This window comes from Ochlerotatus camptorhynchus, unplaced genomic scaffold (assembly GCF_037179485.1).
Source record: "Ochlerotatus camptorhynchus isolate MF236.1 unplaced genomic scaffold, CSIRO-AGI_Acam_v1.1 ptg000094l, whole genome shotgun sequence".
Taxonomy (NCBI): domain Eukaryota; kingdom Metazoa; phylum Arthropoda; class Insecta; order Diptera; family Culicidae; genus Ochlerotatus; species Ochlerotatus camptorhynchus.
In genome coordinates, this window is record NW_027040584.1 from 1,576,634 (window position 1) to 1,603,896 (window position 27,263).

A 27,263-nucleotide genomic window follows, 5' to 3' on the forward strand; every position below is an offset into this window, starting at 1 on the left:
GTGAGGGATAGAGAATGACACTCACACATAAGGGAAAACACGTAGCAAAACACAAATTTTAGACATGTTTATCTCTTAACTGTAACTCAATGCAGCTTAATTGAAGTAGAAAGGACACTATTAAGTGGTATTTTATAAGTTGTCTAGTGGAGACCATAATGTTGTGCTAAGTAGCATATTGGTCGAGTTATAGCTAATTTATGGCAAGCATAGACCAAAACAGAAAAAGTTCAACAACTTAGTAATTTTTGAGATTTGATCATATTCGTATAATAATGTTTTAACGTAGGACTACGTCTGTGATTTCTATATGGGGGTACACTTTGTGAAAACCGAAAATGGAACATGAAACAAAATTGTGAAAGATTTTGAACGTTAATAACTCAGTTGCCCTTGGTCCAATTTCATAAATTTTATCACCAATCGATCAGAAATATGGCTACGCATGTTGATTTTCAACAAGAAACTATTAAAAAAGTGGTAAATGTCCAGCATTGTCCAAAAGCGTCGAATTAACTATCAAATCCACCAATTACGTACATGCATATGCTGCTTAGAATCATTCCTAGACGAAACATGTCGATGTAGCATTACGACGAGGTTCGGTAGTTCAGTGGTTACCGTTTCTTCTTACTGAGCAGAAGGTAGGGAGTTCAATCCCAGGCCTGTTCCTTTCCTTGCAATTTTTCACATTGCCTTATTCTATCCCCACTAGATTTAAATAAAAATAAATTCTGCTGTAACCGATCGCATCACTTAGCCACAGTGAATCCTGATCTAAAAATAACCTACCTCACTAACATAACTATCCTTCCCGAGACAGCCGTGGAGATGAAGAGGTATTCTCGGTCTCTAGTAACAACCGGACGTTGAACTAATCATCCTTTCCTCCCCGAAAGACCGTGAGGACGTGCCCGGCGCTGTGAATTGATCTGTAGATTGAATAAATGTGCTTGTATATTGATGATGGAAAGCGGATTAGTTCTGATCATTCACGGAGGAGCAACTACGAAGTGCATGGTCAGATAACAAACACATTCATTGATACGTTTGTTGTTGTGGATGATAGAAGAGCATAGCAGATATAGTGAAGGCTAGCATCGCACCGCTTTTGGTTCTAGGCCACTTGCTGGTTGCAATTTTTAGATCAGGATTCACTGTGATGCGATCAGTTGTAAACAGCAGAAATTTCCTTCCCAACTGTCTTGTGGAATCTTTTAGTGGCTCTGAAAAGGGCCGGTTTTGTAAGATTTTGAAGGAGAAATTAAGAACGTTCACCACAAATACGAAGAGCCAGCTGAATGTCCTTTGGCATAATTGTGACACGCTTGGCGTGGATGGTGAACAGACTGACCAGATAGGTCTCGCTGGATTTATGTAGGGCCATTAAAGGCCGAGCTCTGGAAGCGCAGACGCTGGAAAGCCAACTTGCAGTCAGCAGCTCGGTCGATTTCTGGTAACGACGGATCTCACGCAGAGCGACAGTTCCTTAGAGGTAGCGATGAGACTCCTCCGGTGGCTGGAGCGTTCTTGCAAGCGGCCTTGATGGCCATCTGTTTGATAGGAGCCTTACCTCCAGTGGACTTACGAGCGGTCTGCTTGCACCGGCCATTATACGATGTGGATACGTTGAATGCAAACGGTTGAATAATTTTTTTTCTATTTTTTTTTTTGACTTTAAATGATCTTTTGTTTCTTGTGTTTGTGTGGTTTACATGTATGAATTTGCAAGTGACACAGATGCGTCTTTTCAACTTTAGTACATTTGAGATTTTAATTATTATTTACAGTTCCTAGTCCTATCAGGCCTGTTTTAAGTATGACCACCTTGGTGGGATTGGTTTGTTTTAAATTTGAAAAAGGAGACTACTTATTACTACTATTTACAACTACAATTAACCTGTAACTACTATATACACCTAACCTACTATATACACATTGCTTATCAAAGCATGTTCTGATGTATTGCATTTCTGCATAAACCTAGTTTTAATGTCATCAATTTTGAAATCTAATTTTGGAATGTTCGCCTCTTGGTGGAGGTCTGAAATTCTTGTGTCAAAGGGACGATCAAGGATCATCCTAAGCACTCTGTTCTGAGCAACCTGGATTTTGTTCCTGTAAGTCTGAGTACATGATTCCCACACCGGAGCTGCGTAGAGGATCGCAGGTGCTATGATTTGTTTGTAGATAGCCAGGTCACCGGATACAGAGACCTAACCAAGGTGGAACACTTGATTACGGTTTTCTCCACATGCGAGCGGAATAGGAGCTTTTCGTCAAACAACATCCCGAGATAGGTTACTTCGGCGGGGACCACTCAACCCTTGTGCCATCCATGATTACAGTACAAGAGGGAGCTGGTTTTAGTTTGGGAGATTGCCGATGGAGGAACATTATTGTTTGGGTTTTTTTTTTTTTTGTTTATTAATTTATTTGATAAGGCTCAACCGAATTAACTTTACAGAGCCGAGGATTCTTGGTCACTATACAATACATCTTAAAACTATAGTCAAAAGGTACAACAAAATAAACACTTTATCTTCCGCTATCCAAAAAGCCTCCTCCATCAGAACTGGAGCCGCTTCCAGTAGTTTCATTGTATGGCAAATTGTTGTACGCCAACGAGGGTCAGAGCGCGTCCATTGCAGCAATGGACGCAAAACGTGGTCAGCACTCACACACTCATCACGAAAAGGTTGCTTTCCAAAGTCGACGACGCATCGACCGAAAGAACTGCTGATGAAGAACAATGAGGAGGACCACACAATGGTTGCTGCCGAGAAAACAGACGATCGCGAGAGTGCTTTTGTCGGCAGCCGAGTGAACACTGGTTTGGGTTTTGGAAGCATTGATTTTGATTTTCCACGTGGTGGCATAATCAGCAACGGCGTCAAGGCATCGTTGAAGCTTGTTTGTTATTTCACGAGGCATCTGGGATGGAAAATGTGCTTGAATTGCAACCATTCAACGATACCCTGAACGACCTTTGCTGAAGGTAGTTACGGGTGATTTTAACAAGATGCAAAGGAAAGTTGAAGTTACACAGCTTGTATACAAGCCCATTGTGCCAGACATTGTCAAACGCTTTCTCAACGTCTAACAATGCCATGGCTGTGGACTTGTATACAGCCTTGTTACTTCGGATGTTATTCATCACCCGTACTAGCTGATGATTGGTGGAGTGCCCCTTTCTGAATCCAAACTGTTCCGGAAGGAGAATGTTATTTTCCTCGACAAACTTGAGCAAACGATTGAGAATGAGTTTCTCGAACAATTTGCTCAGCGCTGAAAGGAGGCTGATTGGTCTGTAGCTTGAAGGCAATGTTGGATCCTTACCGGGTTTGCGGATTGGTATGATTTTTGCTACTTTCCAGATACTTGGAAAGTAGTGCAGTTCCAAACATCTGTTGAAGATAGCGGTTAGAAGAGACTGCACTTTCATGCTGAGTCTCTTCAAGATCAAGTTAAATATACCGTCAAACCCGGGAGCCTTCATGTTCTTGGTGCATTTCAGCGCTGAGCAAATCTGTTGTACTGTAATCATATCCGCCGGAGGCACGACACAAGGGGAGACATCTAGGTTTTGAACGCATTGCGCAACCTGATCATCGAGCGGACTTTGGATAGTCGAGCCAAGCAAATGCGATGAAGCGACATGCTTGCCGATCGCATTTGCTTTCTCCTGTGGGGTGATTAAAAGCCGATAGTCATCATTATCGACTTTGAGAGGTGGAACAGGTTTGGGATGATTTTTCAGGACCTTGGCTACCTTCCAGAATGGTCTGGAGCGGTCGTCCAGATTCTGGACAACACGCCCGAAACTTTCGTTCCGGAGTGAGACCATTCTGGAAGCAATCTCCTTGTTCAGATCAGCCATTTCACGTTTCCTCGCTTGATCTCCAGTCCTCTGAAACTGGCGTCTACGAACATTTCTCAGGCGAATTAAGAGTTGGGTGTGGGAATCAATAGCAATAAACTTACCCCTCACAGGAACTCGTCGGACGCACACCTCGTCAGCCACGGTTATGGCTTGGTGGAGTCCCTCCAACGCTCGGTCGATGTTCTCCACGGTATCAAGCGGTGGGTTGTCGATGATGTGCCTGTCTACCACGCGTCCAAACTGGGCCCAGTTTACGCAATGATAGTCCTTGCGCAGGCTTGAAGCAGGAGCCACGTTGCAGCCCAGTTCAGACACCACCGGTTGGTGTTCAGAGCTGAGTTCGTTCAAGGCTACCGGCTTGGACAAGCCGATATTTGTCAGGAACAGGTCTAGCGTCGATGGGTTGCCCGCCGGTGAGATAAATGTTGGCTCATCCGAAAACCAAACGGAGTACAGCCCATGCTGTGAGTGGTCGAACAGCAGACGACCGTTCTGGTTCTACCTGTAGTTAAGCCAGGCCTCATGACGAGCATTTAGATCTCCTCCTACTACGAAGCGGGAACCGTTACGGGTGATGGTGGAAAGGTCCTTCTTGAATTTAGCCGCTAGTCCACTGCTGGCGGCACACTGTCGAGGGCAGTAGACGGCGATGAACTGGACGTATCCAGTCGATGACTCCACCTCCACATCAAGGGCCTCGATGATAGTGGTGCGGATATGGGACAGAGTGTGGTATTTTATTCCTTTCTTGACGACGACCGCTACACCACCCCCCTGGAGCTGGTGCGATCAAGCCGGATAATGTTGTGGTCAGGCAACCAGAAGCTGTCGCCGGACTTTAGATGGGTCTCGGTTAGAAGGCCCACGTCGATGCTGTGCTTGCGTAGGAAGTCGACAAGCTCAATCTGTTTTGCTTTTACAGAGCAAGCGTTCCAGGTAGCGATGGTTAGCGGTTTAGACACCATACTGGATGATGAACTTACCGAGCACTTGGATCTGTTCGGGCTTATTGCGGCACTTACGAAGAGCACCGGACATGTTGACGAAAATTTTCCATCAGTTCATCCGCTGAGAACAGATCGGGGTTGTTGTTTTGCGCTGGTGGTTGTCTCCAGAATCCAGGGGGGGATGGAGAGCTTTGGCCAGCAGAATCACCAGAAGTTGCTTGAGCGGAATGCACCCGCGAATTCTCTTGCCTTTGCTGAGGAGCACGAAGAGGTGGGAAATCCTCCGTCCGAAATGCCGGGACTTTGTCCTTCTTGCGTCCTGGTTGGTTGTTAGTTGCCGCCTGTTTTCGGATGCGTTTGAAGTCCTCGCGTTTGGAGCACTCTCTGTCGGAACCTTGGTGAGCACCACCACAGTTGGTGCATTTTAACTCCACGGCTCCATCCGCAGGGCAGTCGGAAGTGGCGTGGTCTTGAGCGCAATTGCCACAGCGTGGCTTAATGTTGCAGTTGCGGGTGCCGTGTCCAAAGTTCAGACACCGTTGGCACTGAGTCACATCACGATGGCCGCCACGGTATGGCTCCCAGCGGACGATGATGGAATTGATGGAGCGGATGGCCTTCAGCGCGTTGAGCGTCACCGTTCCCTTCTGGAAATGTACCAGGAAAAGGCTATCCGGATACGCCTTCACATTTTCGTCCTTCCTTGTCATCCGATAGACGGCACTTGGGGCCAGCTTGTACCGGTCTCTGATTTCAGCTTCGATAAACTTCGGGTCGAAGTTTGGTAGGCCCCTAATGACGACCTTGAATGGCTTCTCACCGGGAATGTCGTGGGTGAAGAATTCCACCTTGGAAGTCCTCAGGTGGGCGACGACCAAGTCATACTCCGCTTTGGTACGGAGCACCACCTTGGTGCCGACTCTGCCCAACTTGTATTCGGCTTTAACGCCCAGCGTCGCTAGATCTGCGATGAGTTCATTAAGATGGGCATTTTTCACTACCAATTGAGGTAGCTTCACTTTTGCCGCACTCGGGCCGGCAGAATTTTCGTTGCCGATGGCGTCGCCGAAAGCACCGATGTCGCTGGCGTTCGTCGCAGTGACATCGGATTGGCCTCGATTCTTCTTTTGTTACCGGTCAATCACCTCTAACAATGGCTTTTAAGCCGATTGGATTGTACAGCTTTTGCAATACACAAAATTTAATTTATAGGAAGCTACATTTCTACTTAATTGTTTGCCATAGGAAGGCTCAACATTACTTAAATACCCATATTTGCATTATATACCTACATAGATACCTATATTCAAACCACTTTTGTTCATTTTTGTTTAACATAAAATCTATCACCTATTTAATTCGTTACCCAGCCCCATATTAAGTTGATGTAAAGCTTTGCATGTAGCTAGATGTTATCGAAAACCGACAAACGAAAAAAAAAAACATCATTGGACCAATCTAAACCGCGCTTGCGTAATTTGTCCAATGATCATGGATGTAAATAAATAAAAGAAGACGGCAAAGTTCCGCACTAAAATTATTACAACAATATATATATACTAATAAACCCACCGTGTGCAAATTACGTGCACCCTTCACATCTCCGAGGGAGCGAAATGGGATACGTTTTCCCATTTCCGAAAGCCAACCGGCGAAAGAGAGAGAGAAAGAGAGTTAAGAGGGAGAGTTCGAAAAGGAGAGGATGGGATGAAAGAAATGTTGAGGATCAGCGAAGGAGAGAGTGTACAGAACTATCACCGAAGACGGACGTACGCGGAGATCGTCGCAAAAAAGTGTTTTTGGATACCCTTCTCGAAGCCATCTTTGAAGAAAATTTTACCGTTCGTACACGCGGTGAATCGGAATAATCCCACTAAGGACCGATACGTTTCGTAGAGTGTGTGGTGATTCGCACGGTGCGCGAGTGAGACTCTGGTTACACCAGCGAAGACAAGTGTCACGGTTTGGCACGTTTCTCGGTGTCATCTACACGCCATATCACGGCCTCCTCGGTCGGGAGACGGGGATCTTCAGAGCCTTGGTGACCCCAGATTTCCCGTTCTAACCCGGTAACGCCGTTGCTCGAGATTCTGCCCGCTCGTTGAGGAAAGTTGGCTATTGAAGAGCTAGAAGTCGGAAGTCAACGTGGGACAATCTTTTGATTCTCTGTGAACCGCCCTTGTCGGTCAGTCATCGGAGCCACGTGAGAAGAGTGAAGATCGTCGTTTGCCGAAGTGAGCTAGGAGGTCCAGACTGTACCACGTGAGTCACGAAAGCCCGAACTAATCCCCATCCTGGGTGCAGGTAGTTGCCGAGACCCCCACGCCATTTCGGTCGGCTACACATGGTTGTGGAGCGGAGAAGCGGACGCTAGGGAGGTGTCAGCTTGGTGAGGTCCGGCGGGTCCGCCCCCGCTTGCCAGTGTATGATGCCGATGTGCTTCTCCCCCTTCCGTGAGCATCCCACCATCGAGTAACCAGCAATAGGTATGTCGCTAGAAGAACTCTCTCTCTCTACATTTGCATGACGTCAACGGGAGCTGAACGGCCGCATCGTTCCCCTTACCCTATGTCCCCTCCTTTCCTTTCCTTCATGTATATTTAAATAAAACAAAAAAAAAGATAAAATGAATGTGAACGTCTCCTTATTTCTAAATTTCTGAGCCCTAGGTGCATGAAAGTCGGTTTTCAGTTATTGTTCGTTTGGTGATTGATCCACCTTGTCCCCCGACGAGTCTGCCGAGAGTACGTGGATAGCCGGCCCGAGGTTAAGAGAGCGTTGAGCTAGCCGTTTCTTTCACTTTCTCTTCTTGCTGCGTTTTTCCAACACAGCTGGCTCGATATTCCCATCCATGATGAGAACAGCAAACCTGTTCGAGGTAGGCATACCGGAGCTTCCTTCACCGGGGTTCTGGACCTTCGCCGGGCTTCGCGACCGATGCTTCCCCATTTCGGGGCACACACACACGCACAACAAACCGCGAAAGAGGGAGCGCGAAGTGCAAATTTTTTTTTCTCTGACTTCCATTCTCTTTTTTATAACATGCTTTTGCTATGTTCAACCAATCATAAACGATGAAAGAACAAGAACACAACAACAAGAAGAATTTAACCCTCGAGTAGGTATAAAAAGCCGAAAATTGGAATTTCTTGTCACATTCGTTTCAACCTTACCCGAAGAAACATTAACATCATAAACAATGACTGGACGTGGCAAGTGAGGCAAAGGACTTGGCAAAGGAGGAGCCAGTTGTGTTGCAAGTCCCCCGTCCGTTGTCTGGCTCGTCGTGGTGATGTCAAGCGTATCATAAGAGCTCACAAAAACCCGAGTAAGGTGTTGCTGGAAAACGTCATTCGTGGCGCTGTTACCTGAAGCGTCAGGGACGCACCTGAGGTTAAGCTTCGTTCATTTTCCCTATCCGAAACGGCCCTGTTCAGTCAACTAATTTGAAAAGAGATTGTTTGGGAATTCTACTAATCTTGGCATGAATGAAATTCCTGGAACCAGGAAAACGGTAGCAACCAAGTAATCCTGAAGCATTTGGGCTCTCTGAGTGCCCATTTCTCGTAACGATGAAGGCTAGCACTGCCTTTCCAACCACCGGGTCAACCCGTGTCCAGCGTAGTTGTACAAAGAAGTATTTATGGCCATTTTATATGGTTGACACAGACCTGCCTTATTGCATTGAGAAGATAGAAATTCAAATAGGTGGCAGCATGGCTTTGCTGTTGGCTCACACTCCGGTACGGTGCAGATTGGCAACGATGATAAATGCCCTGAGTTAAGAGCCTAGAACTCGAAAAGTGACAAAACTGGGCGATGGTTTAACGTGTAAGAGTTATACTTTTTACTGCCAAGGCGGACGTTGCGAACGAAAATTAAGTCCACTCACGAACTCGAAACTCGACGAACTTCAAGTTCACTTCGTTCATGAGGTCCATGTTAAAATTACCCAGAACAATCATGGGCATTGGCTCCAAGCCATATTCCGCACACAAAAGTATTGCTTCTGCTTGTACGACAAATCTGTACGATAGTAAATAGGGTTAACTACCCCATTTCCGGCCTATTAAGCATAACCCGCACTTAGTCTTTCTTAATCTAGTTCAGTTTAGCACCAAACGGATTGTTATTATTACTGATGGCTTCCAAATTTATTTACCTTTCCGTACGTACCGTAAGATTTGAAAACGAGAAACCAATCGTTGAGATATTGTCAAAAGTCCAACACTGCTTCTTGACGCCAAACTCGGCCTACGGATTTTAAACTTGGCCTAACGCATTGAAACGCAATTGAAACGCCATTGAATTTACTTCGGCCTATCGGATGAAGCTAAAAATTGATTCGGTCGGAGCGCTTCTTTTGTTTTTGAGAATAATGGGTGCAAACCTTCATACCACGCGTTCTCATTGACTTCGTTCGGTAGCTTATTAACTAAAGTATCGTACCAAACGCATAATTGACTTGTTAACTCTGAAATCATGGATTTATTTGAAGTTTTATGCTCGATAGGCCCAAAATGGGTGATTAGGCCGAAGTAGTTCTCTACCCTATAACAGAAAATCAAAATATAAAAATTAGGTAAGGAAAATAATTAAAATATGGTTCTGATTAATACCTGGCTCAATAAAGATACACATTACCATTTATTACAACCATTGCGTACAACCCCATAGGGCTGTCTCTTGTAGTTTTTCGATCTTCTATCACTCCTTAAAATATTTGCACTAAGGAACCGAACACCCAGTATATTTATGCCCGGTCCTATATTATATAGGAGCAAGACACCTGTCACCGCTAGGTGGATTGATTTGGGTTTAATTTACGTCTAATTGCTTTAGTCCATAAATTACAACTGAAGTGAATTGTTTACCAATTAGAACTTCATAAACCTGTGGTAAGCTCCCCCATTTGACCTTTTATACAGACAAACATCAAGTGGATGTATATTTGATTGAGCTCGGTAAGATAAGTTTCACATGCCAGTGCAAGCTCGAGATCAATTTCGATGTGGTTGGAACGGTTGGTATCAGTCAGAGAGTGTCTTACGCAGCATGGAAAGAGCTTTCTCAGAACTTATTTGCCTCATCAACTCCTTTGTTTGCGGTGTTCATCCGCACGGGTTCGGGTACATGGTTACTTATCGTGGATGGGGATGGCACTTATCATGTGCCATCGAAAACAACATCGTAAAGTTTGTCCCGAATGGGGCACTAGGGGCAGTCTACGGGCGGATGTAGCCGTTCGTGGTTGAACCAGAGACAAACCGACCAGAAGCCACAATCTTGAACAATGCAAGGTTCATGGATGTATGACGGCTCAAATTGAAGGATTTTATGCTGTGCTGCGTGCTGTCAATAATGTCACTTGACGTTGGGTATTAATCTAGCACTGAATTTCACTTCCGATACTGATATTCGTAGTATACATAATATCAGCATAGAGGTAACTCTAAGACCAGAGGGTCCCGAAGAAATGTGCTCAACTTTTTGGCTCAGCTCTGGTACTATTTTCGGTCCCAAGCTAATCGATGTACCCCACGAACCCCTCATTCTATCTGTCAAACTTTCATAGTGAATCAAAACAAACATAGTGTAGTACTAGAATTTCGACTAGAATGGGCGGCATAACTTTGAATATCAGTGGTGCTTTACGATGTCAATGTCATTTGCGAACTGACATTGAGGCGAATGACATTGATATTCTAACTGTGTGAACTGATACTGACATCAGGTGGCTAATGAAATTCAGCATTTAGTAGGTATTAATATTGATATTTTGCAGCACTTTTACGTCATAAATGAATTATTTACATTTTTTAATTTTTCTTGAACTTTTGCTTTTGCGAACATTCCGGGATTCAAATCTTCTTGGTTTTAAGTCCGCAGATCCATTGCCAAATTAAAAGTTTCTTTCCCAAGCTGTACCGGGAGGAAACAATCCCCACGACCAGTTGCCAGGTAAAATTGTTGGTCGAGAAGTTCAAGTTCAAGTTCAGTTCAGTTTCATCAAATTTCGTTAAGGATGGCAGCTATCGTGACTGATTTTACAAGGCAAATCAGCCATGACAACGGCCATTTGTGGATTATATCAACCTTGTCCTTAAAACTTGTTAGTGTTTCAATCATGCTCGCTTCCACCGACGATGGCACAGTGAGATTTGTAGCCTTCCCTGGAGGAGTTTTCTTAACTTAGAGTATCTTTTCACAAGGGTTTTATGTTACATATCCTAACACCTCCCCTCTCAGCTCAGCTCTGTCCCTAGTTCCTAGTACAGTTTTAAACATAAAACAACTTTAAAAGCTTTCTGTTTGACTGGTAGGTCGGGAAATCGTGAAACTTTCCTCAGCAAAGATTTGTGTATGCTACATTTTCTTTCAACCCGAATTTCGAGAAAGCAAGCAAACAACTTTGCCAAACATTTGGTTTGGATAAGTAATCAACTGCACTGAAGAACTGCGGTGAGAGCAAAACGAGTTCAGAGTTTCATGTCATTCAATTAGAAACCGATGGTGGCGGTGGACTGGATCGAAAATTTACAACAAGATTGATGATGAATAAAAATAATGATAAAAAATCAAATACACAGTGGATTTTCGGTCGATTTTAGGTTAATGATTCTCTTTCCAACTCAACAAATGCCAGTGCATAGGGACATTTTTAGAACGATGGGATGGAACCGTTACGAAAAGGTGTTAGGTTTTGGGCGCTTATAACTTTTTCATTTATACATGAAACTAAATCCAAATACACCAATCGATAGGAAATAACTTTACAAGTCTGCTGAAATAAATACTTCAGGCATAACATTTGATAACGGCACAAAAGCATTTGTAAACAAACTTTCTAAGGCCCTTTACACACGAACCAAAGTACACACACGCAAACCAACAACCTCATCGGATTGAGGCAACTATCACCTTCCTGAAAGTGGTATTGGTTTGCGTGTGTGTACTTTGGTTCGCGTGTAAAGGGCCTTAGAAAGTTTGTTTACAAATGCTTTTGTGCCATTATCAAATGTTATGCCTGACTTTTTCAATTTTCAATTTAAATTTCATCGAAATTTTGAGGAATATTTCAATCGGATTGCGAGAAGCATTCTAAGCATATTCTGCTGATATTTTTTAGAGAGCAGTTTTGAGCTGGTTTTAGAATGAATTCTAGAGACACCATTCAAGAAGGGAGTTTTGGGATGAGCTCTAGGAGAGTTTTATCTACCCAACAAACAATTTGTGCTTATTAAAGACTTAAAATGCATTTTTTTTAGCTGAAGAGGCATATGCAGAGTAGCGACCTACCACAATCACGATCGTTAATGTGCTTTTCGAAGAACTCTCCATGACCATCCATCAAGTTGACGAAAGAAGTAAAAAGCAACTGGTGAATGTCGTCTTCGGTGGTGATCCATCACCGATCTGGTCATTCCCGACAATCACGACACTCATCTGTGCTCGTTTTGAAGCAGTTGCTGCTTCGCTTGCTTATGTGAGTGTGTTCGTGAGTGAGCCCAACAGTTTTCGTTTAATTTTGCCAGCTTTGTTTGAAACAGTCACGCGTGCCGAGACGAAGCTGGAATGCGTAGGCAGTTTTCATTTTCATCTGTCGTTTCGCTTTTTCTCATCATCGTACTGCAGAAGTCTTCACTGTTTTCGTTATGCTTTACATCATCAGCAGTGAGTGTTACGTTTTTACGCCTGTGAGCATCGACCATTACTGGTGATTGTTATTTTCCAGGGCTCTACCTCTCAATGCGTGACAAAACGTTCTGTCAGCGATAGTCGGTTGATGCGTTGACGAGTGTCGAGTGAGTGTCATGATATTTTGCAACACTGGGTATATGATCTTATTCTGCGTGCAGTCTTTGTTGGGTAGAACTCAAAGTCAATTGTGTGAGTTCATTTTTCCGTGAAAAATACAAACGGAATCCGAGGATAATTTCAAGCGCATCTAGAATATAATTTTTAGAGGATTTTGAGAAATATTTCAATTGAATTTTTGGTAGAATTCAGATCTAAGATAATTCTGAGGTAATTCTATGGAAAATTTAAGCGAATTAAAAAAAATGGTAGAAAGTCTCCGCGAATTCTTAGAAAAAGTTTAAAATTAGTTTAAACTCTAACGACGAGTTTCATTGATTTTTTTTGAGTGTTCTACAGAGAATTTCTGGACTATTAAAAGACATTTCAAGGAACTCCCAGCGAGAATCTCAAATTGACTTTAGAAGAATTCTATGAAATTCTATTTTCGTCGACAAATTTTGAAGACTTCGAATTTAAGATCCTGGAAAATTTCTTAGTATTTTCTCATTTAACTTAGTTATATCTTCGGCCCAATTGCATTTGGGTTTATGTTTAATTATAAGAATTCAGCGAAGCGTTCCAACTGAATTTCTAGAATTATTACATGGGAGTATCGGCAAAATAAAACTTAAATGCTGAGGAGAATTCCAAGTGAATTTTTGTGAGAAATCTCCGTTGAATATGGAATGGGCTATTCTTAGGTCTTCAGAACTACTGGAAAGATTCCTACATTTTCCTGAAGTTAATGAAACTCTCTTGAAGTTCTTTTGTATTTTGAGAAACTAGCCTGATGCTCACAATACTACTGATTTAATTTTTAAACTTCCTTTCCTTAATTTTCCTAACGATTCTCTTAAGTTCCAACAATTCGCTGAAGTTCTCGAAACTTCTTGTTGAAATGTTAACGGAACTTCTCTGAGGTTCTCTGTTCTTTCCGTAAGTTGTCGAAACTTCTCAGTTTTTATGAAGCTTGTACTGCCCAGAATTTAATTGAACTCTCCTAAATCTTCCGTGAATTCCTGATGTGAAGACCTCAATAATTTTCCTAACATCTCTGAAGTTCTCTGAAAGTCTGGGAGCTTATTAAAATTTCCCGCAAATTTTCTGAAACTAATGGAACTGACCTCCCCCTTAAATTCCCCCAATTTTTGGAGCTTACTCAACTTATTTGCCCATAAAAGCTCCTGAAGTTCTCGGATCCATAGAGTTCTACAAAGATCTCGAAATGTTTTTGAAAATCTCTGCACTTCTGTGAAGTTTTCGATTTTTTGTTTTAAATTCCCGGAGCTACTTCAAGCTCTTGGAATCAAAACGAAATAAATAATCCAATTCTATGGTTCTCACTGAAGTTCTCAAGATGTTCATGGAACTGCTCTTAAATTATCGACATTGATTCATAGCTTTTTCAGTTGGAGTTCGCTTTGAGAATCGCTTTTATTTCTGGATCAAAAATAGAAAAGGGCACATCAGTATTTGTAAACAAACCGTTCTAAAGCGCTTTCCTCACAAAGCGGAGGCTACCCAGGCAAACCAACATCTTTCCCCTACCCGATGATGGTGTTGGTTTGCGCGAGTGGCCTTCGCTTTGCGAAGAGAGGGCTTTAGAACGGTTGGTTTACAAATGCTGATGGGCCCTTTCCTATTGTTGATCTGGAATTTGATTTTTTGAAGCTCGGGCTGTCTTTGTGCTGGCGTGGAGTTTTTCGTTGCTTAGGTGCCTGGTGTGCTCTCGCTTCCCTTTGTTGCCGGTGTGACTCGATCGCGCTGATCTATTGTTAGGTTTTTGCGATGTGCACAGAGTGATTTGAAAAAGAAAAGTGATATCTTTTTATTGTGTGGTTGGAGGAGGAGGATTTGTGTAAAAATGACTAGAGGAAAATGTTTTCTCGATTGCATTTTCGAAGAGACGTGTCTTGCATTGGGGGTCAGTGCTTTTGATGGTCGGTTTTGTGTGGCTGGTGGCTCACCCGCGCTAGTTGGCGCCGCTAACAGGTAGATGAAAATTTCCCCTATCTGATGGTGGTGTTGGCATGCGTGGGTGAGATGCCAGTTGCGCTGGATTGTGGTCGGATGCATTGTTTGCAGGAGCGGATGCCTCCCTTCGGATGAGAAATCGAGATTTATTTTTATCGTTTCTCATTTGCCAGAGGACTGACCTCGATCGCGTGAGGCATGTTCCTCGGTTTTTACGGCTAGGTGCCTATGTTGAAGCATGATTCGTTAAAACAATTAAGGTCGCGATCGTACTTGCAAGCTTGGCACTTGACCGATTAGTTTTTGATGTGTTGTTATGTGTGTACTTCTTCTTCTTCTTCTCTTGCTTTTGATGAGACCGGTGTCAGTGACCATATGCCCAGTGGTTTTGTTTGTTCGTCGAAGTTTTTGATGCCAACGCAGTCGGGCACTCGTTTGTTGTGTTTACAATTCCATTTTTATTTTTTTCAAGAAGTGAACCACATCTCGAAAAGTTTTCACTTCGTTTGATTTGAATAGGTCTATCAGCGTTCAGAATTTGCCGTCGAAATCGTATTCCGAGCGGGTGATGGCGTATTTGTTGCAGTGGAGTACTACATGGTCTGCCGTGTCCTCTGCCAGGCAGGCGTCGCATTCAGAATCCTGAACAATTTTCTGACTTCTTTGTTGCTGTGTTCTGACTTCTTTGTTGCTGAGTTGCTTGCCCTTGTGCCAAGGGTGGTCGCTGTAATTTGGCTGAATAGCAAAGAAGTGCTTGCCTTTTTCCTCAGCGTAAGTAGAATACCATTTGTTTGTGTTATCTACTCTTAGCTGATTGAACATGTTTAAGGCATCCTTGATGAAGATTCCGTTCTTCAAGATTCGTTCCGATTCTGCGCCAGCTTTGGCAAGCTCGTCTGCAATATCGTTCCCTTTGATTGCTGTGTGGCTCGGGTTCCACTGGATCGTGACTTTCAGGAACGACGCCTTAACAATGATGTCGTGAATCACTGAGTTGCGATTTCGTTCCTCGAGTTCCCCTTCTATCAATTGGCAAGATGATAGTGAGTCCGTGAAGTGTACTGCTCCAAAAATTTGTTCTTCTTGCAGGTGTTCCAATGCTACTGAGATAGCGAACAATTCGGCGGTCATTATGCAGGTCTCTATGTCCAATCGTAGACTGATTCTGCGGTTAGTGGTTGGGCAGAATACTCCTACGCCACAGGAGGTCCCCATTTTTGAAGCATCTGTGTAGATGTTCGGGTGGTGTTTGTAATTAGTGTTTTGTAGGTATAAGAATGTCTGTTTCAGGGCTCGTGGATCGCAGTTTCTTTTGGCAGGTGCTGCGTTGAGGAGCACCGTTGGAATGTCCATCGATTGGGTATTGTGCACTCTGACTGACGGGATCACCACCTCAAAGATGCGCCGGTGTTTCAAATAAGTGCGTTCAACTAACGTTAGCATGTCCTCTGGTATTTCGGATCCACCTAGTAGCGTGAGCTGGTCTGCGACAACACTAGCGTGCAAAAAGTGTTTCGCAATCTCTTTACAGGTTACTTGTTCCATTCGTATTTCTAGCGGACTTTCCGCTGCAAGTCCTGCCAGAGTGTTCCTCGGTGTGGTCCACGAACATCCTGTTGTTTTACGCCAACATTGATTAATCATCGTTTGAAGCGATTCTTTGTTAGTTTTACTAGCATTCCCGAAAATGGTGCATCCATACTCGATGACACTTCGTATGAGAGCTTTATACAAAAGTCCCATCGTCTCTGGATGTCCGCCGTGCTTTATTTTCGATATAACCTTCATCATACGTTCCTGAATTTTGTGTCGTAGCTCCCGAATGTGTTTTCCGTAGCTAGTCGTTCTATCCATGTAGTAGATTCCTAGGTATTTGTAGCTTGGCACTGTTTCATTAGGAGTTCCTCCGACTTTTACTCCCAATGTCACCTTGCTTTCTTTGAAAATCATCGCTTTGGTTTTATCTGGGTTGATTTCCAAATTGATTTTCTTTCGATTCTGTCGACTTGGCTGCTTGTGCCTTGACCGTGATACTGTCAAGGTTATTCCCAAAGACGAGGATGAAAAAATCATCGGCCGTATACGTAACGTATGTGATGCAAGTGTTCGTTGACTATCCTTTACGAAAACCGAATGATAGGTTGGGTAGTATTTGCTGCTTGTCGATAAACTGGTTTAGTCCATCTAGAACAGCAGAGTTTAGCGTTTTTGTTAGTGTAGGTACAAGGGATATTGGTCTGTTCCCCGCTGGAGTGGTGTTATCCTTTCCGGGCACGACAACGATACGAATTTACTTCAGATGCTGTGGTAGGCTTCCCTGTCTCCAGTAGTTGTTCAGGTCGATCAAGACTAGCTTAGTCACTTGTGGGCTCAGGGACTTCAGCATATCATAGGTAATACGATCAGCTCCTGGGGCCGACGATTTCTTCCGGTTCAGGATGTTGTTCCATTTGTTCTGGTCCATGATGTTGCTGATTGTTGAACTGTTCGCGTATTCCGGGGAAATATCGCTCGGGCCGACGTGTAAGTCCATAAATTCCTTTGCCTGATCTGGATTGTCCTGGATTATGTTATTGCACGTACCTGTTTTCTTTCCAGTGAGTCGTCGTATCTTTTTCCAGAGTTCGGCTGAACTTGATTGTGGGTCCACCTTTTCGGCGAATCTGTTGATGTTTTCTTTGACGTTCGCCTTCTTCAACCGAAGAAACATTGCTGAACTTCTTTTCAGGTGAATCAGGTTTTCCGGGGTGCTGTTTCAGTTGAAGTTCGACACCGCCTGCTGTTGTTAAAAACGAATTTCTCCTTGTGTGGAACCTGAGTGTTCCATTCTATTTCTATTGTGAGGCGCTGACTTCCGATTGACTCGTCTCTTACAGTCCAGGTGCAGTCCAACACTAGGTTGCTTGAGACCAGTGTGAGATCAATGGCAGTGGCCTTCTTGTTGAGTTGTTGCGGTTTGTAGGTGGGGCTTTCGTCGTTCATAAGAATCAGGTCGGATGTGTTGATTGCCTGGATGGCTGCACAGTGTGTGATCGCTGGTCGTAGGTATGGAAATGGGCTGGAAACCGTAGTCTAGTAGTATAGTCTAGTAGAATATATATGGCAGCACCGCCATATCCGCCATGTCTGGAGTTAATTGTTTGTATGTTATTGCTTCTTCCTGCCATCGATGCGTAATCGTGAGATCCTTTATCTCCTGGTTTCGGTTGATCCATGAATTCGGCGAGTGCGTTGAAGCTGTTTGAAGTCGTGATAGAGAAGTATTCCTTGGCTTCGAAGAACGTCAAAGCTTTCGTTGCCATGATTGACTTGATATTGTTCTGGCGTTGGCGCTCGGGACAGTTTCCGTCGGTGGTACTGTGCTCTTTTTTGCAATACAGGCAGCAACGAGAGGTTTTTTGCATTCCTCGTATTCGTTGTTGGACTCATGGCGGTCTCCACAACCATGGCAGCGTCGAGCACTTCGGCAGTTTGCTGTTTTGTGGTTGTAGCTCAGGCAGTTTAGGCAAAGAAAAACTTTTCTGTAGAATGGTTCCACCTTGATGGAGCAGCTGTATAGTTTTACGAGCTCTGGTAGCTTGTTCGACCGGAACTTGACACTGACGCGGGTTGAGGGAATTTTTGCGTTGTTGACAAAGCGTTGGAAGCGATAAACGTCCGTAATCGGCACCAAGCTGTGTAGGTCTTGCATGATTTCTTCGGTCGTCAGATCAGTCGGGATCCCGGAGATAACTCCAGTAGTAACTGGAGTTATCAGGTGCTTGGCCACATAAGCTTTAAATCCGTATGCATCCACTACGCTGTTTAGTACAAGTCTGTTCGCCGCTGTGAAGCTTTTGAGATATACTAATACTTCCTTTTTCTGTGACGTGAGAGGAGATGCTTTTTTGTTGATCTGCATCGGTGAGCTCCACATTGATGCGGAAGGGTTCGGCATCTTTGTCAGTGTAGTACTAGTCCTGGTTGGGGCTTTCCTTTCCTTTTGGCGGGTTGGGGTCTGTCAGACAGCGTTGCCAGATATACCGATTTATCGGTATTCATACTGATTTCCGAACTAGATACCGATGTACAGATAAGGTTCCTCAGAATACCGATTTTTGAGGTTTTATACCGATTTATACCGATTTATTTAAATAATCAAAATGATTATTGCCTGCTCGCTCTTGAATTTCGGACAAAATTATTGTAAAAAACTTTCAAGATTCTTTAATCGCTTTATTTGTTAATGTAAATACAATGGAATAGGAGCTCGTTTGCCTAATGGCAAACGTTTTTGCTTACTGAGCAGAATATCATGGGTTCAATTCCAAGCTCCTTCGCGTTATTTGATCATTAGGACATCAATTCAGCTTATCGTTTACCAAAACGAACCCTGCTGCAAACCCAACCTTCTTATCCAACATCCCAGTGATTCCTCGTGGAAGTGCAGAGGTGTTCTGGGCTTCCATCAAATCGAGGGTCACGTCAACACATTTCTACCCATTCCTTTCATGACCTGCGTTCGGGCGCAGCTGGCACTGGTATTGTCTAGTTTGAGATCACCAGTTTTTACACATTGAGGATGATTGCTAGTCCCAAGCATTGTCTATTGGTTGTATGTGTAATTACAGCTGATCTTACAATAATAGAGTAGCAACCGTGGGCGGTCAATCATGATTATGCTCATGCTCACTAATTCATAGCTTCTTCAGTAGTCTAGACTTACCTGATATTACTACATCTGCCAGAAAGTTTCTGAATTTTCTTAATGTTTTCTGGACTGTCCAGTATTGTTTATAAGAACCCGAATACATTACTGAAATGTATTGAATTGCCTTGAAGTTTCCACATTTCTTCTGAAGTTTTACAAACTTTATGAACGTTCACGGAACTTTGCCTTAAATCACTAATTTTGCCAGAATTTATCTGGACATGCCTGAAGTTTTCTATTCTTACCTGAAGTTCCGATAAATTCTCTGATGCATATTTCCTGACACTTCTGAAGTTTTCGGAACAATCATAGACTTCTCGGAATATCTCGTAATGAAGCTTCGTTGATGTTCTCTAATCAACTCAGGTAAATTTTCGAATTTATTTTTAAGTTCTTGAAATTCCAATGATTAAAGACCCTCTCACATTTTCCGGATGATCATATAATTTTTATTACATTCCAGAAATCCTCTCGGATCTTTGCTCAAGTTTGCGGACATTCCCTGAGTTTCTCAAAACTGCTTTGAGGTTTTTTGCAATTTCTTTGAAATTATTTGAACTGCTCCTTGGTTCTCGGGGCTTTCCTGAAGCTCTCAATTCTAGTGAAGATCTCGGTTCTGCTCTGAAATCAATGGATTTCTCGTAAACACCATTAAAACTTCCCAGAAGTTCTCTGGACTTCTGTGAAGTTCCTGAAATATTTCTGAAGTTTTTTTTAAAGTCTCTGAAGGTATGCTTACTTCCCTGAAATTTTCGGAACATCTTAAGGGCTCTCAATTTTTTTCAGCACACCATGAAACTATCCTGAATTTTTCTAAACTTTGCTCAAGTTCTCTATATTACCGAAATTCTCTTGACACCGGTGAAATTCTTTGAATTTCTAGAAACTTCTTACAAGTTCGTGCAGTTTTTTTAAGCTAATAGAACCGCTTTGAAGTACGTAAAGCTTTCAGTAAGTTCCCCATATTTTCCGGATACTCCCGCAGTTTTTCACTAAATTTCTCAGCATTTTTTTTTTGCATTCCTCAGAACTTCTGTAAAACAATTGTTGTGGTACTTCACTGAAGATCGCACATTTTTCATAAAGGAAATATCAAACTTGAAATAAATCATTTTTTTTCCTTGATTCGGGTACATTGAATTTTTTTTCAATATCTTGAACTTGTACATAGAATACGAAACTTTAAGGCATAAGGTATTTTGAAATCTTAGACTCACTCAAATTAAGTAAGTGTTAAACTTCAACATTTAATGGATTTTATTGTAAGGCTGTTTGTTTAAAACTGATTGTCATGTCGTTAATTGCTGTTGTTGATGCTAAAAACTGAAATAAATACTTTGACTATATGTTTTAGTATTACTTCTACGTGAAGTCAACGATTTACATAGTTGAAGATGCTAATTTCAAATAACAGACTGTAGTGGTAATTTTTATACGATAGATGGAGTAGATGAAAGCATAGAGTTGATAGTTCCGTTAGAGTACGGCAGTGTGAAGATTGCATATAGATATTAGAATAGAGAGCTAGGACAACTTTTAAGGAAGGTACAAATCGGTTTTTTCATATCTCTTTACCAAACTTCCCCTTTGGAGAGGGATGGTGAGGGGTGTCCCCCCCCTGCCACCATTGGCAAAAAGAGATGAAAACCGACCGCTCAAGTACCAATGGTCGAAAGGTACAGTAGCAGCACCTACCCCACCCGTGTCCCCTCGAGATCGACAAGTCGACGATGACAGGAGCACATATCGTAACAGGCACATATCGATATCATAACAGGTGACAGCTGTTTGTTTATAAGAAAGGAACATAACGAAATCGCAACCAACAATACAAAAAGGCGAACAAGCTTGTGTGATCAAATGTTAAATGCGAACCGAAGCTCGCCTTGCCAAACCAATAACACAATCAGGTAGGGAAGAATCTCCCCTATTCGATAGTGGTGTTCGATTTGTTAGGTGAGCTTCGGCTTGCGAGATAAGGTCATTACAATTTTGTTAATTTGCCCTTCTGTATTGGGCGTTCATGTCCTTGGGTACGAAAGTGACTCCGTTGGCTTGGTACCACTCCAGGACAACATTTGAATAGTGACACGAAGCTAGATTCGGGCAGAAGATCGTAGGGCCCTCGTGTTGCTTCAACAGAGGAAGCAGACGCTTCTGTAGACACTCCTTGAGGTAGATCTCTTCGTTTACAGTCCCGGTAGTCACGAACGGCACACTGCGTTTGCCACATGAGCAGATCGCTTGCCAAATCATGTATTTCTTGGCAAACTTTGAAAGTTTCTGCTTCCTTACTTCCTCCGGAACATCAAACTTGCGCTGGGTGGTGAAGAACAGTAGCCCCGGAAGCTACCGGAAGTCCGCCTTGAGGCTTAGGTCAGTATCTGGGTGTACAGTTTCCGGACCCGTGACTTTTCCACCGTATTTTGCCGTTCGTCATGATTTGGAGCCTTCTACACTTTGTACGTATGCAGTCCCTCCCGGTCCTTGGCTCTCTGAACGAAAGACTCGGATAGATTCAACTTTTTGGCCACATCCCTGACCGAAGCATTGGGATTTCACTTAAACGCTTTCACGACACGCTTGTAATCCTGATCACTGATAGAACATCCATTCTGACCGCATTTCTCCTTCCGTTCAATGCTCAGAGTTTCGTAGTAACGTTTAATCACACGACTCACCGTTGACTGCACGATGTCCCGATGAGAGAGTTGAGGATTTTCCAGGTGCTTGCGCAAAATCAATTCGCGACGTTGCTTTTCGGTTGATGCCATTTTTTCCATCTCTCGAAAAACTGACAGCGATACAAATACTGTGTAAACAATACCCTCTAAACTACTTCTACCCAAATTTTCAAGAGAAAATACCCAATGGGTAATTTTCTACAGCGTTTTTTCCGTGATGCAATTTGATGTGGGAGACCCTTTAGAACAAAATGTAGGCATCGATTCGACTATCAGATCCTACACACTGCAAGAAGAATGATCAATCTTGAAATAAATTTTTAGCGTGAAAAGGTGACTTTAGTGACTTGGCCTTAAAAAAAGAAGACGTTTTAGTGACTGGCTTGGAAAATGTGACCAAGTTACTAAAAAGTGAATCACTACCAGTCCTGAAATATGTAAGGCTCTTGTTTCCATTTTCTAAGAATAAATTTGGTTGGCAATAGAGCAATGTTTTTCATTACAATAGCAAAGAAAACATAGGCTTCCGTGGTAAAAATGTTTATGCTAGCCATCAGCAATTCAAAAATAATCATTCCTAGTAGGCACATTCCCTAACATTCACATTTCAGTGAAGGATAGGAATAAAAATAATTCAGATAGAAAAGTTTGAGATTTCATGCTTAAAAACTGAACAATTTAGGGAAATCGGCAGGCTGACAAAATCGGGAGTAGACAAAATAGGGAAAGCACTGTAATGGAAATTATGTACTAATATCAAGGGGTAGGTCATTCCGCACATAAATCTTGGGTCAACATTTTTCGCAGTGTGCCGTAGGTGTGTCGAAAGTTTGCCGGTTGTGCCGATCATAGAGCAAGCTGCAATTTTTTGTAAAATACGAATATTATGGTATATTTGGCAACCCGGTATTTCTGACAGCTTGAATGTTTTGGTTTGGTGAAAATGTCGAATATCGTGCTCGATAAGGATTCCTTCTACCGACGAATAAAACGCCTCTTCGCCAACTGGAAGGAACCAGAGTTTTCCAAGATGATTCGCTGCAGAAAGTGGATTGCATTCTGACGACGGTCGGCGTAGACGAGGAAACCATCTACAGCAAATCCACCTCGCTGCAGACTAAGCAGACTGATACGATTACGGTGCTTTGTGAAAAGTCCATCTTTTTCCTAACTAGCAAGAAGAAAATCGACTGACGAGGCTCGGTAGCTCAGTGGTTACCGTTTCTGCTTACTGAGCAGAAGGTCGTGAGTTCAATTCCAGGCCCGTCCCCTTCCTTGCAGTTTTTCACTTTGCCTTATTTTATACCCACTAGATTTTAATGAAAACAAATTCTTCTTTAATACCGATCGCATCATTTACCACAGTGCGGATCCTGATCTAAAAATAGAAATTTGATGAGTGCGCGCGTGTGTGTGTGTGTGTTTGTGTATTATAATCGCTCTACCAAAAACGATCCCTGCGTGTGCGTGTGCAACCTTTCCCCACATCCAACATCCCAGTGATTTCTCGTGGAAGCGCAGAGGATTTCTCGGTTTCCTTCACAGCGAGTACCACGTCAACACATTCCTTCCCATTCCCTAGTTGACCTGCATTCGGACACGGCCGGCGCTGGTATTGCTAAAATATTAGATCAGCAGTTCTTACACATTGAGCTTGAATGTTAGTCCCAAACATCATCTGTTGGTTCTCTGTGTAATTGCAGCTGATCTGGTAATAACAGAGCAGCAACCGTGGGCGGTCAATCATGCTCATGCTTGCTTTGCTAGCAAGAAGAAAATCGACTTCTTGAAGCAGATCGAGAAGGACGGTGAGGAGGGCATTCCGACGTTGAAACTGTTCGGGATAAGAACGACAAAGACAAGGCCAATTTTGAAAAGCTGCTGGTGGCGAACAAGGGATCCAAGGATGGCAAAACGTTAGGCGTCTTCTCCAAGGACCAACTTCCCTGGTGAATTCTGTGAATCGTGGCGAGCCTTCGTCAAGGACAAGAGCTTCGACACGGTGGACATCAGCATCCCAATCGGGTACATCATGTGCTCCAAGGAGAACACGGAGGTTATCATCATCAAGAAGGCCTGCCTGGTGATGGTAGACGTATTCAACAAGTACCTCAAGGATCACATCATGGAGATTATCGATGTTGATAAGAAAGTAAAACATGCCAAACTGTCGGAGGGTGTCGGGCAGGCTCTGACGGACAAAAGATACGTCTCCGGTGTGGGTACCTACTAATTGGACATGTGCTACCCGGCGATTATCCAGTCAGGTGCCAATTACAGCTTGAAGTTCATTGCATTCAGCTACAAGAACTATCTGCACTTCGGATTGATCATCTGTGTTCTGGGTGCGCGTTACAAGTCCAAACTCACTTGAACAATACCGAACCGGCACAATACACAAATCAAAAAACCATTTATTCCATCTCGTACAAGATGACACATATCCAAAAATAAAACTACTCTTTTACTTAATTCTGATTTATATATAAATCTCACTTCAAATTCACATACTTGGCATCGGTGATTAGGCCACAGATGTTACCCTTCACCGCCATCAAAGCATATCCATCGTTGCCCCATCGTCGTTGGAACAGGAGTTCTTGATTATCCAGTAATCTTCTCCTTTGAGTTTTTCATATATATATTCCACCACTGCATGATTGCTTCTTGCTTCTTGCCCGGTTCGTAGTACACTCTATTTGCGTAGTATCTGAAAGACTTGTGACCGGCATCGATAGCAATCGACAGCCCTCGGAAGCCTACATTTCAAATTTAAATATGAACCGAGAAGCGAATTGCTGGTGGGAGTTTCTCTAGTATATTCAATTAGAGTATGTTTCTGAAATACACAGTGAATGTTGTGAACAACTTCAATTACAGCTGTCTAGCAGTGTTCCCATTTTATGTAATGATCAATCCAATGCCTACGAGATTGTTTCGAAGATATGCCGATGGATTTGCCCAAGCTGTGCCGAATCTACTTTCGGCACACTGTACTGAGTGGCATACCCCTTGACTCATATTTACTGTTTCAGAAGGGGCTGACAGCTCGGCGAAGGAATTTTTTTTTTGTGAAATCAATGTTTGCTAAGACGGTGCTTTGAAAGTCCGGATGAAAGTAAGCGTCCAGTGTCAACTGGGGCTGATTTTTTTCCCGTTATAGTAGACCAGTGTAAAAAGTTGGATTGGTATCCATTAGATTGATGACCGGAAGATCTTTCAATTTGTTTTCCCAAGTAACCAACAATCCCGCTAATTGTCTTTTTTGTAGTGCAAGGCTGACATACGACCCATATAAAGTTCGAACACGCTCTCCTAACCCGTACAGTGCAAAGAGGATTTGCGGAAAAATAGTACCGTTGGGATTTCCCCCCCTCCAACTCTTGAAAGGATACAACACAAGACCTACCAGCTCCACAAGAACCGCTGCAAAGACTTACCGTTATCGAGATTGAATTCCCACCAGGAAGGACGGTCAGACGATTCGTAATCCAATTAATCAATCCATTGATTTTTATTTCCCTCATTCACTACTAGCCCCCATTGTTTATTGTTCTTCTTTGAACTGCTCGTATCTATACACTCACAATGTGCGATTCCGCCATGCAAACTTTGCTTCACCTTAATCACTGCAGAATTCCAATTTGCTTCTTTATAATTGCTATACACCCGGTGCTCTCATCACTCATGCAATTCCAGTATCATATCACTTGCTAGTGCCTTTCCGGAAAGTTGCTGATGTTGCATGACACTCTCTGGACACAATTCGGGCGAATATTACACTTGACAAACTTCCTGTGTTCACATGCAAGAATTGCCGGTTGGAGCTTTCCCATCAGTGTCTGCTCCCGGCACATCCATCAGTTATTTGTTCCGGACAGCCAATAATAATCCTTTCTGGTAATCCCTTCCCTGCACTACGGGGCGTCGGATGGAGTGAGTAATATCCTTTCTCCCTCTCCTTCCTTATCGTGAGACCACGCACGCTTCAAGACAATCCCGGCAAAATTCCACGACCGATCCCGTCGACGGTTGAGCGCAAACTGAAAGTGGCACTGATAACAGCTGCCTTGTGATGCTGCGAATCAACAGATGTTCCCGTGCGCATGTGATGGGCCCCTTGGTTTTCGTGTCTCGTTCCCGGTCTCTGGTTCGGCACCATCGTCTCGGACCACGTGCGAATTCCGGCAAGGTCAGGGAAAGTGAATCCTACGCCCGAACGGCAGGATCAAAACAGAGAAACGACGTCGGGAAAATAAATTATTGCTTTTATCAATGCCATAACAACTATGTGCGGCTGGCGGTGGAGCAAGAGATGGCAATCTCATGGTTATTCACCTGTGGATTTAGCTAGCAGGTTTCTCGGTATCGCAATGAAAATCGATTACCTACTGTTCACCGTTCGGGTTGAACCAATTGCTTTTAATGGTGAATTTATTTGATTGAATTTCGCGTCAGATGATGTAATTACGTTGAAGGGTTCTCTCCATTGATGCTTGTATGAAGGTTTTTCTTCAGAGTATACGGGGAATTCGGTCCAGCTCTCGAGCTCCTGCTTGATGCTTTCATGTTACCTCAGACAAACAGACGTTACGCTTCATTCTGGATCATCGTTCACGCATTTAACGCATTTCCGCGAACTGCTCACCGCAGCGCTGGCATCGGATTGCGTTGGTGTTTCAATATATTCTGTTTAAATTGCTGAGGTCCTGTTTTTTTCTTAGGAACAACGTTTTCAAGAGAAACTTATTCAAAGAGCTACGTCAGTTTGTCGGTACACTTATGATTGAAGTTTGTCAGAGCTCTAAGTCTTCCGTTTCAGCACAATTCGAGGTATGAATTCCGACAAAACTACGCCTCCGTATTTCGGCGCACAACCCGAGCAGGAGAAAATAACTTATGAATCCCTAATTCTGTTACTGATACCAAAATGTGGTGTACATCTCAAGAAATTTGACCTACCGTATGCGTGATAATGTTTGCACTATTGAGCAATGTCAAAATTAAAAAGTTCTCAAAAATTTCGTTTTCGAGTTTTTTTTATTTATTTAAAGGGGGGATGTTGCGAATCCGAACTTTTTGTCAGTGCGAACCTGAACCTGAGCTAGGTTTTAAAAACAAACGAGCAAACTGACGTTTGTCAGAAAACAAGCAGACCCAATCTTGATACCCGATCCAGGTTGGAACTGAATAATAAACGAATTCGCTATATGTTAATCATCGATCGAGTTTCCACTTGCTGCAATTACGGCCTCCACACGCTTCCGGAATGCACGGCAGGTTCT

General features: G+C 43.2%; 1 protein-coding gene across 1 annotated transcript in view; it reads right to left on the bottom strand.

Annotated features, from left to right (window-relative positions):
- LOC135698749 (putative tyramine receptor 2) overlaps nt 1-25,460 on the bottom strand; it is a 231,534-nt gene extending 206,074 nt beyond the window's left edge. Inside the window, exon 1 of the mRNA XM_065218876.1 lies at nt 25,419-25,460. The gene's annotated coding sequence lies outside the window, so the exon portion shown is untranslated. The remainder of the gene's footprint in view (nt 1-25,418) is intronic.
- Between the last annotated feature and the right edge of the window lie 1,803 nt (nt 25,461-27,263).